An 11,410-nucleotide genomic window follows, 5' to 3' on the forward strand; every position below is an offset into this window, starting at 1 on the left:
GGGATCTTTTCACGTTTTGGTAAATTGACAAAATAAAAAAAAATTGCTTCAGATTCGCAAATTTTCGTTTTAGGTATGATATTTGTGAGGAAACAGTAATACTGAACATTTACCATGGTCTAATATAGCCATTATATGCATCTTTTGACGATTTAAAAACCTGAAAATTATAAAGCGTTGAAACGCAAAGCGATTGAATAATTTGGAACGTTCTGTTGTTGTCGTTTTATTTTGTGAATTTACAAAGATTGCTTATATTAACTATAAAATACGTCTTTCATACATACTTGGCAGGATGGCCGATCGGTCTAATTGGTTTTTACTTCAGGACTCCGGGAATAACTGGTACGAGCCCTGCTGCGGGCTACTTTATTTATTTATTTTATTTTATTCTTGATGTTTTACTGGAGCTTTTTAGATCCAATGTTATCATTTATCAGTATAAAGCATTTAATGACAAACTTTAAAACATGCCAAAATCTGTTAAAAGGCCCCTTTAACTAGTTCCTACATTCAATACAGTCAAATATATGTTTAGTAGTATCTGTACACATTGGTAGGTTAAATTTGTACATCAAATATTATTTTTAGTGAACAAAGATATAATTCAAATGTTCATACTAGATTAATTTAGAACCTTAGTCATGTCACGTAGATCTAGAGTCCGTGGTCATGTGGTAATTAAACATTTTTAAATATAACCACTTTTATATGGAGCCCTGACCAGATCTCAAATGCATATCCCTTTTCTCTGTCACCCTGGTCATCTCCTATCAAAATGGCAAATTATATGCAGAAAAGTTTATTATACACAATGGTTGAATAAAGTACTTCAGAAAAAATGACATCCTTTTCACATGGAAATTTCACTTTACCAGTCATGGAAAACGAACCTGCACAAAACAGATCAAAAATACTTTTTATGCGTGGATCATCCCATATCTTGAACTCTATGTGCAAAAATACACGTATCTCAAGTCTTCATGAAATCAGGAAAAAAAAAAGTTTTTAAGTGCTAAATTGACCTGGCTATAGTAATCAGATTATTATAAGCTCAATTAGTCTATTTATATAATATGCTTTGTGTATTGTAAACATACACACAATATTGCAGGTACATGATAACAATAAATAATAACAAAGCCATCCATACTATAAAGGTCAATGGCAAAGCCTGTGAGAAAAATTTGAACACGTTGAGTGTAATCGCACAACGTGCATATGGTGAGCTTTTGTGATCGCTTTATGGCCGTCGTGAGCCGTCAACATTTGCCTTGTTAACTCTGTGGATGCGAGTTTATATTCCAATCGTCATAAAATTTGGCCAGAATATTAGTTTCATTGATGTCTTCGATCGGTTCGAAAATGGTTACAATTGGTTGAAAATAGAGCTGTAACGATTCGGTTCGATGAATTGAAAAACCGGTTCAACGCCGCCGATTCGATTTCGATACCAATACGGCCAATTTCGATTCGATTCACTGCAATCCCGATTGATCCGCATTTTAAACCTTACTTTTCAAAACCGTCGTCTTAACGTTCTTGTTATTTGTAATACGTATTGTGATTGGTCAATAGCCATATGGATCCAATGAATGCATAAATTTATAACATGCTGAACATTACATCAGCCGGTAAAATGGCTTCTTCAACCATGCCGAAAGACGCACCGTCAAAATTATAATTAAAAGTATTTCGAACATTTCGGGTTTTCGAAGTTTCTGATGCAAAGGCAACTTGCAAAACGTGTTTTGTTGACGTAAGTTACCATATGGTTTGTTTACTAAACTGTGTGCATTCTGTTAAGAAGTCAACTGGATGTTGTTTATATATTTACATTTTTGTTTGTTGTTGTTTTCTGTTATGTGCATTTTATGTTATTTCAGAATAAATCAACAGGAATTTGTGTTCAATAAATTTGTTACTCATAAAACAATGTTGCGTTTTAACTTTTCAAAAATTAAACACTTTAAATGCACAACATAATAAGTTAATAACAAATACCAAACATATTAATTCATGCTCTGGACAAACCAAACATGAAAAAGTTTGCAAAATAAGCAGCAAATAGTTTAATTTGAATCGAATCGAAAATAATCGAATCGGACCATTTGCTATCGAAATCTGATCGAATCGAATGATGGGTGAATCGTTACATCTGTAGTTAAAAACATGGCTGCTAGGGGGTGGGGCATTTTTCATTATATTGCTATAGTAAAACCTTGTTAACACTCGAGAGGCCACATTTATTTTCCGATCTTCATTAAATTTTGGTCACAATATTTGTCCCAATTATATCTTGTTATCTCAGGTGAACGACTCTGGGCCTTCCAGTCCCTCTTGTTTGTTCATCTTACAATTTGAAGAAAAGATATCATTGCACAGATGTCTTTTTCTTTTAGAATGTGTTATGCTGCATTTCTTATGTGGCTTGTTCGGGGAATATTGTTTAGCACACGTCGATCAGTCCGTCAGTCGGTCCGTCCACCAGATGGTTTCCGGATGATAACTCAAGAACGCTTAGGCCTAGGATCATGAAACTTCATAGGTACATTGATCATGACTGGCAGATGAACCCTATTGATTTTCAGGTCCTTAGGTAAAAGGGTAAGGTCACAGTGACTAGAATGCTAAGGCCTAGGATCATGAAACTACATAGGTACATTGATCATGACTGGCATATAACCCCTATTGATGTTCAGGTCATTAGGTCAAAGGTCAAAGTCACAGTGAGTCAAAACAGTTTAATGATTTCCGGATGATAACTCAAGAATGCTTACGTATAGGATCATGAAACTTCATAGGTACATTGATCATGACTGGCAGATTACCCCTATTAATTTTTAGGTCACTATGTCAAAGGTCAAGGTCAAAGTGACTCAAAACAGTAAAATGGTATCCGGATGATAACTCAAAAATAATACTTACGCCTAGGATCATGCAACTACATAGGTACATTGATCATGACTGGTATATAACCCTTATTTATTTTCAGATCACTTGGTCAAAGGTCAAGGCCACAGTGACTCATAACAGTAAAAAGGTTTCCTGATGATAACTCAATAATAGTTAGGCCTAGGATCATGAAACTTCATAGGTAAATTGACCATGACTGGCAGATGATCCCTATTGATTTTCAGGTCACTAGGTCAAAGATCAAGGTCACAAAAAATGTATTCACACAATGGCTACCACTACAACTGACAGCCCATATGGGGGCATGCATGTTTTACAAACAGCCCGTGTTTGTCTTATGTTGGTAAATGTTCATCTATGTCAATTCTAGGTTAAGTTTGAAAGTAGGTCATTTGTGATCCAAACTAGGTCAACAGACCAAATCATAAAAAAGTTTAGTGAACACTCCAGAGGTCACATTTTCTTCCAGATCTTCATGAAAATTGGACAGAAGGTTATCTCGATGAAATAAAGTTTCAGTTTGAAAGTTGGTATATTGTCAAAAAGTATGTCATTAGGTCAAATTATAGAAAACTTCCTTTACCTTTCTACAGGTCACATTATCTTCATGATTTTCATGAAAATTGCTTACAATGTCCATCTTAATCAAATCAAAAACTGAATTTGCAAGTTGGTCATGTGCAGGCTAAAGCTAGGTTACAACTTAGTCTAATCATACACAAGTTTTTCACACTATATAAGGAGTTTTGGGTGAGCGATACAGGGCTATCTTGTTTTAGAACAGCCTGTAGTAAGAAAGGGAAGGTATTGTATTTGTTTCAAAAGTAACATTTTACTGTTATTGGAAGTTACTTAGCAATTATATGATGTCATAGTTTAGGTTATTTTGCAAACTTGTTATGATGTGACAAGGTGAGCTTTTGTTACCACTCTTTGTCTGTTGTTTTTTATTCAAAGTTTATTGTGAACACATTAGATATCATTTTACAATGTTTAAATTTGGGTGTCACCTCTTTGCGAGATTCTTATGAAACGTAGTCACCTCTATGTTATTTTGGGTTTCATATTCTGTCAAAACTTAGGGCACTAGGTCAAATATAAGAAAAGGTCTGTTAATACTTTAGTGGTCACATTCTCTCGCTGATCCACTTGTAAATTGGTTAGAACATTATTTTAAATGATTTCAAAGCCAAGCTTGAAAGTAGCATATTCAAAGTTTAGGTCACAAGGTCTAGTCTCAGTGATTAACAGGTTACGTTCCAAAGAGGGTCATGTGCTTCCATGCATTTGGTCAATAACTAAAATCATAAAAATCTATGTTAACACTTACATTTTTTTACCTGATCTTCATGGCAGTTGATCAGAATGTTCAAATTAATAAAAGTAGGAACTCCGTTACAAGGCTCAACTAGATCGGATAGACGCAAATAGTTTGTTCATACTCACAACGCCATATTTTTTTCCAGATCTTCATGAAAATTTAGTTAACATCACTAGGAAACAATCAGTTTCAGGTGAGCCACATTGTGCTGTTAAAGCTATCTATGTATAGTATAGATTGTTTCAAAACCTTGTTTATCAATTAAAATAAATGAAAAAAATGGCTTTCTAAAAGTTGTAGTCTTGGATGACATATTCCTCAACTTATAATCTATGACAATATTTTGAGAAGAAAAACAAAATTTAACTATTATTATACCCCAACATACTGTGATTGGGGGCAAGCACAGGAATTCTCAATTATGTTCCTCGAAAAATTATGGGTTAGCATATTGTTGCTGTTTTATCCATTGGATGTCTGGACAATTACTCCCAAAAGAATTGTTAGTTCAAATATGAGACTTTTAGGTAAACAAATCTCATTGAAGGGAGTGCAGTGTCCAAGAACGAAAACTATTGCACCATAACCATTAACTGTTGACCTGCGGATAAATGACAAGCAATAACAATTACACAATTGCGGTGATGTAGATTAAATAAATGGATGCTTATTTATTTTATGCTTTCCGGTGATTTTGCAGAAATATCAGTGAAATAAACTGGTATTTCACTGTTTTAAACAGTGAAAAATAACAGTGAAAATATCGACATTGTTCGCTGTTTTTCTGGGAAAATCGATATTCCACCGAATCCAACAAATATCCTCTATATATCCATCCTTTTCAAAAGCATCGTCACACCAGTACTTTCAGTACTTTGATTCGTTCACGCAATCCAGTTTAAAATCGCCGGGACCCGGATGTTGTCTCCTATAAGAACAGAACTACCAGTCGCTGGGGGAGATGGTGAAGTGGTGATGGTCGAGATTAATGAGCTCGCGCTCGTTGCTGAACTTGCACGCCCTGAATGTTGCCCATGATGCCCCCAGTCCGTGTATTTTTTATCCAGCCCGTCACACCCAGCTTATTTGCTGCGTGTAACGCGTACTGAAATAGTGAAACACATGCGAGGACTAATAATTATTGTCAAATTTTAACTTTCTTATCAAATTACATAGTTCAGCTCGCAATTTACTTGTTCCTCTACGCATGCCCAATAAACACAACGAAGAGAGATTGTGGCGGGGAGGAAACTAACAGGGAGCAGTCGTATAGAACACGACGGTTCAAATTGTAAACGCTTTCCTATATCGCACGCGGCAAATCGTTTATTTTTAAATTGAAATACTTTTTGTAAAATATAAAATTAGTTTCACACAATAAATACCACTAATCCTCTTTGCTTGCATCAACATCCAAATCGTGCATTTAGAGGTCGCAGTGATGAAGTGGATATGGTGTCCGCCTAGCGATCGTGAGGGCACGGGTTCGATCCCCAATGTGGGAACGTTCTTTTGATTTCCCCCATAGACACCAAGTACTGGTTCTAGTCCCAGGAAGCGGACTCGAGAGCGTTTCAAACAAGCCGTAGGCTTTCTACGCAATCGAGCAAAAATTAATAGGTTTAAGCAAAACTAAATCGTGCATTAAATTAAATGTACAATGAGTACACAGAAGAAAGCGTTTCTATGTTATACTAGTATGATACCGAATATTGTCAATTTTTTTTTCAAAATCATTCGACAAATTTCAGATGTTGCAAATATGCACACTGACTACAATGCAAAAGATCAGATAATAAACATGTTGCTCGCCAACGCTTATGAATACCATCGCAAACATGTCATTAAACTGCTTGAGTGAAATATTTATATGAGTAATGTTCTGAGAAAACTGGGCATAATGCATGTGCGTGAAGTGTCGTCCCAGATTAGCCTGTGCAGTCCGCACAGGTTAATCAGGGACGACACTTTCCGCTTTATGACAGTTTTCGTTTAAATGAAGTCTCTTCTTAGCAAAAATTCAATTTAGTCGGAAAGTGTCGTCTCTGATTAGCCTGTGCGGACGGCACAGAATAATCAGGGACGACACTTTACGCACATGCATTACCGGTATTTCCAGTTGTTCTCAGAACGCAACTCATATAAACCGCGCTCTGGGATAACGCTGTCTAATGCATTTTCTTTTTTTTAGAAGATAATTTCTATTAACGAAAACTTCTATAAAAGCGGAAAGTTTCGTCCATGATTCGTTTGTGCGGACTGCGCACGCTCATCTGGGATGACACTTTACCCACATGCATTTAGCCCCGTTTTCACAGCGCGCGTGTCATATGTTTTTTCAATTAACTACACAAATAAATTGTACTTTATAGTATACACATTGTACTTTGTTGATGTTGACATTGACCCAGTTATGCCTAGCGTCTAGAAAAAAAGGACTTGTCAAACAGCGTAGACCCAGTTGAGACGCCGCATGATGCGGCGTCTCATCGGGGTCTGCGCTGTTTGCTTAAAGGAATTTATGTAAGAAATATTCTAAATATAGAAATAAATATACTAGACATCCCTAATTTTGGAAATAAATTGATCCAATTTAGAAGGGTGGGAGTGTTCACTTGACATAAATGGGTTAATACCAAAATATATTTTACCTTTCTGAAGAACACCCCTGAAATAAAATAAAACAGCGATAAACAAAGATATCTGTGTACCTTAAGTTTCTTAATGAGTATTCAATGGAAATCACGGTTAGATTGTGGTTTATTTCAACTAGATGCCGTGTCAGCAAGAATGGCATTCATATATTGCAATATTTTAAAATGGGTGTTACAATGACCTTTGAGGTTGGGACACATGTATTACGCGCAATATATTCTCTCTACAGCCGTGCCATGTAAGGCATGTCATTTTAGAAATGCTAATTGAATTGTGAAGCCCAAGACTGCAAAAGCTGTATTACGCACTTATTTTGAATATTGACATTGAAGTATGACCTTGACTATTGAGGTAGAGGCAAAGACCTTGCACGCAAGACGTCATTACCAAATGACACGCATCATGCGAAAATGGGTATTATGCCATATGAGGCCGACTTGCGCAGTCTGGCCAGGAGCTACCCTGTCCCCTATGAAGTCAAGAAAGGTTCCATGGTATCATTAACATGTTAATTTATTAGTTGTTTTCACATTTATCGTTATCCGCTCAAACGATCGTTATTTCCAAGACTTCATTCTTGATTATTGAACCACAGAATGTAATTTCATTGGTTCATTTGCTCGTCAAGAATATGTAAAAGAAATTTGGCCAGCCAGTTTCCGAACAGTATACTCTATTAAATACGGAATACGTACCACGGGTTCCACCGCCGCGACATTACCTGCCTTATATGCCAAAGCAGCAACATCAACCTATGTCTATATATATTTGCATACTTGGTTAAAAATGGTTTACTTGTTGATACGATTAAAATCAAATACCTTACCCTGAACGAGTCCAACTATTTCGAAATCGACCGATAGAAACATCGAATGATCCGTGTAGTTTGTAAAAGCCTTCATTTTTTGTTTACGTTTGTAACGTAATGTAACAAATCCTTCTTAATGAGGCAGACTAATTAATTACACATGCACGCTACTTGTTTGGCGTTAGCTTATAGGCTACATTGAAAGTAGTGTAGATCATATTGATCACTTCGCTATAGGAATTTGCGATATCGATCTCGATAACAAAAATCAATCAAACACGTAACAGCATATTGAACAATACATGCGGCTTAATACGCAAGAGCTTTTAAAACGATTCACTATTGTTCAAAGAACATACACGCACACGCGCGCCTTAACACACAAAAACGCACAACACACATACGCGCCCGCCGGCACACCCGCACACGCACACACACACACAGTTTCGTATATTTTAGAACTATAAGTACTTGTCTTAAATTGACGTCATACATCATCTTCAATACAAAACAACAAATGTTATCTTTCAACGAATCCACTGAGATCGAATTAAATCCAAATGCATTTCGGATTAAAATACGTGCACGGTAAAGCGAACGCTAAATTACGAGGGTTTAATTAATATAAAATACGTAACTATTTACTTACGTTACTTTTAAACTAAAACGCTGAAAAATATAGAGCTGTTGAGGAATCGGTATATCGTGCCTAACATTTCATCTACGGTATTGAAATAAAAAGTGATCATTAATGTTTGCGAGCAAGTAAATAGCGTACAGGTATCTACGCCTTACTAATGTTTATTATCATACCACCGCATTGATATCTGCCTGATATAACGTTGCCTGATATATTTTTTATATCATGGTCAACAGGAAGTTCTTATATCAGTCAATGTTCGGAGTTACGTGGGATTTGCAATAAAGTCAACAATTTCTATCAACAATAATCAGGTTCAACAAAACAAACAATTTGATACCAAGAACGCATATATTTTATTCTAGTTTAAAGTCATAAATCACAAAAACGTTTATTTTTTTTAAAATAACCACAGCCCGCACTACAAAGTTAAATGACGCCATCAATGGGCCAATAAGTCTAAAATATCGATATAGTCATAGCACTCGCAAGTGTTGCACAGAAAGTCAAGGCAAATGATAACTGTATGGTAATCTTCAACGTTTTAACAAACGAGTTAACACGCTTATGTAAATATTGACACCATCATCAAAATGTCAATTTCAATACACATCTCCAAAATGGCGTCTCCAAACTATTCGGTGAAGTGTGTTCTTCGATTAAATTTGTCGCTGCAGTCCATTCCTGAACTCCAATTCAAGACGTTTATAATTAAAGCGGGTGTACTCTTCTCATTCGTAGTGCAAACAACTTTTTTCTCTATACGATGTTTAAAATAAGCGATTATTCGTGTCGTCTTTTCGAACGCCGTTGCTACATTTATGTCAACGTGTAAAAGCCGGATCAGTAAAATCAGCGGGGATCAGTACATTTTAAATATAAAAAAATGGATTGTTTTACAGATTTTTAGAAACATGTGGTATGATAAACAGAAAAACAGGTTACTGTCCCATCGTTTTGTAATATATCAGGCTCGGCACGAATAAAATAATGGCTCGGCAAGCCTCGCCGTTATATTATTCTAAGCCTTGCCTGATATATTACAAAACGATGCGACAGTAACCTGTTATTCTCTATATATCTGGTTCTAACTCTGTATAATACTACTAGGTATATTCTTCCTGTTTTCTATACATGAAGCGTATTAAAAAAGGTACGTATATAGGGAAACTTAACGAGGGAACCAATTGACAAGCTTTACAAAACTTGAATCAGAACTGTTACTTGCAAGTGCATTTTTCGTTGTTTATCGCATTTGTTATTGTTATACAATGTACTAAAATACTACTAATAGTACTTTATGGACAAACTTAAATAAATATAGTAATAATACCGAAACAGCCAAATAAAATCGTCACGGGGATTCGAAAATGTACCATTGGGAGTAAAAGAGATCGAATTACCACTTGGCATTTAAGGATTTATAACTCATTATTTCAATTTATAAGTTTTCTTTGAATAAAAAACGCGCATCTTTCAAATTATCGATGAAAAGCATTAAACGCTTTATTTTTTTTTATTGAAATCGATTGATGTGTTGATGAAAGAAGAGACATGTTTAGCATTGCATTCGTCGTGAATGTAGTTTTACTTGTTTGAAAATTATAAAAGTACATATATATGTATATATATATATATATATATATATATATATTTATTTATAGGGAGAAAGGTGTGTGAACAACCAGATTTACAAACATTCAAACAGACATTCATATTCCCAGAAACTTCGGCGTGTGCGCACAGCTACGGTGCAGAACGAGACATACATACTAAGAAAGCCCCATCCCCAAAAATGGATGGTTCATTCACAGGTATATATCTCGCACTTACACCGCAACACATCTCGACGTGGGAACAATTTTTACTTACACAGAATGGACAATGTTACATACATAGACACTAATTTACAAACATAAAACCATAGTTGTATTAGGGCAAGATCCGATAAGGATTCTAAACTACCCTCACACTATGTTAGAGACACCGCGGAAATCCGCTGGATCAAGAAGATACAGTGAAATCATTAATATATTTGTGTATTAACAGGGAGATAATTATATTTCACAAACCGTCATTTCCTATTTCTGGGATCTATTAATAGATACTCGTTCACAGTCGATAATTTATATATAGGGAGAAATAAGCATTTAGGACACACGTTCCTCCCGTTCAATATCCTCGCGACTTTTCGCTATAATTCAATTAAAATTCCAATAGAAAGCTTTTATAGCTCTCTCTCATTCACTTGCCCATTCGCACCCTCGCTCATTTGTTAACAATCTACAGATATGATCAAGGATGTATTTAGCATAAAACTAGAAAACAACAAGGGCGAATAACATTTTACCAATTTAATATAACAAAAAATTGTCTACACGTAAATAAGTTTAAAAAATGAAATACATACATATATACAAGTAAAAAAGTTTAAACATATTTACATATAAACACATGTTTACATATAAACACATTGTTAAAAGCATCTTGTTTTTAGTATAAAATGGTTTCCATGGTTACCCATTATTTGAATGTTGGTATTTTATCCTCAAATAAACATTTTTCTGTTTTCAACATATGACATAACATTCGTCACATCAATCTTGATGAATAATTATGGGAAATGTTTACACAATTATTAGTATATGTGAAAATGCAAACAATTAAACAAATTAACTGAGTTGTTTTAATTATTGACATTCCAAAACCAATTAATGTAAACTGTAAGTACTTAATGTAAAATACTGTTATATAAAATCATTTCGCATACAAAGTACATTTCAATGCACAAAATCCACACACCCAGTCCACTGAAAGCTTTTATTAATTTGAAGCGAAAAACTGGTCGTTATGGTAACCATTTGTCTTTAACATTGTACAATATAAAAATGTGCCTTCAAATTTTATCCTGGTTCAACGTTGAAATTGTACCCCGTACTTACATTTATACATGAAAACTGGCAAAAACATCATTGCAAAGTCAATTTGCATGACTTTATATTGTTATATTTCATTTCATTTAAAATGCAATTAATACTGTTATCTCAATATGTAATCAAATTACATAGGT

At 35.0% G+C, this 11,410-nt stretch overlaps 1 long non-coding RNA gene across 1 annotated transcript; it reads right to left on the minus strand.

Annotated features, from left to right (window-relative positions):
• Positions 1–4,904: 4,904 nt before the first annotated feature.
• On the minus strand, positions 4,905–7,886 carry LOC127871781 (uncharacterized). Its single transcript, XR_008045548.1, has 3 exons — positions 7,719–7,886; positions 6,889–6,905; positions 4,905–5,342 (listed from the first exon to the last, which is right to left on the minus strand). It is a non-coding gene; the product is annotated as an uncharacterized LOC127871781 (long non-coding RNA).
• Between the last annotated feature and the right edge of the window lie 3,524 nt (positions 7,887–11,410).

Source organism: Dreissena polymorpha, chromosome 3 (assembly GCF_020536995.1).
Source record: "Dreissena polymorpha isolate Duluth1 chromosome 3, UMN_Dpol_1.0, whole genome shotgun sequence".
NCBI classification, from domain to species: Eukaryota; Metazoa; Mollusca; class Bivalvia; order Myida; family Dreissenidae; genus Dreissena; species Dreissena polymorpha.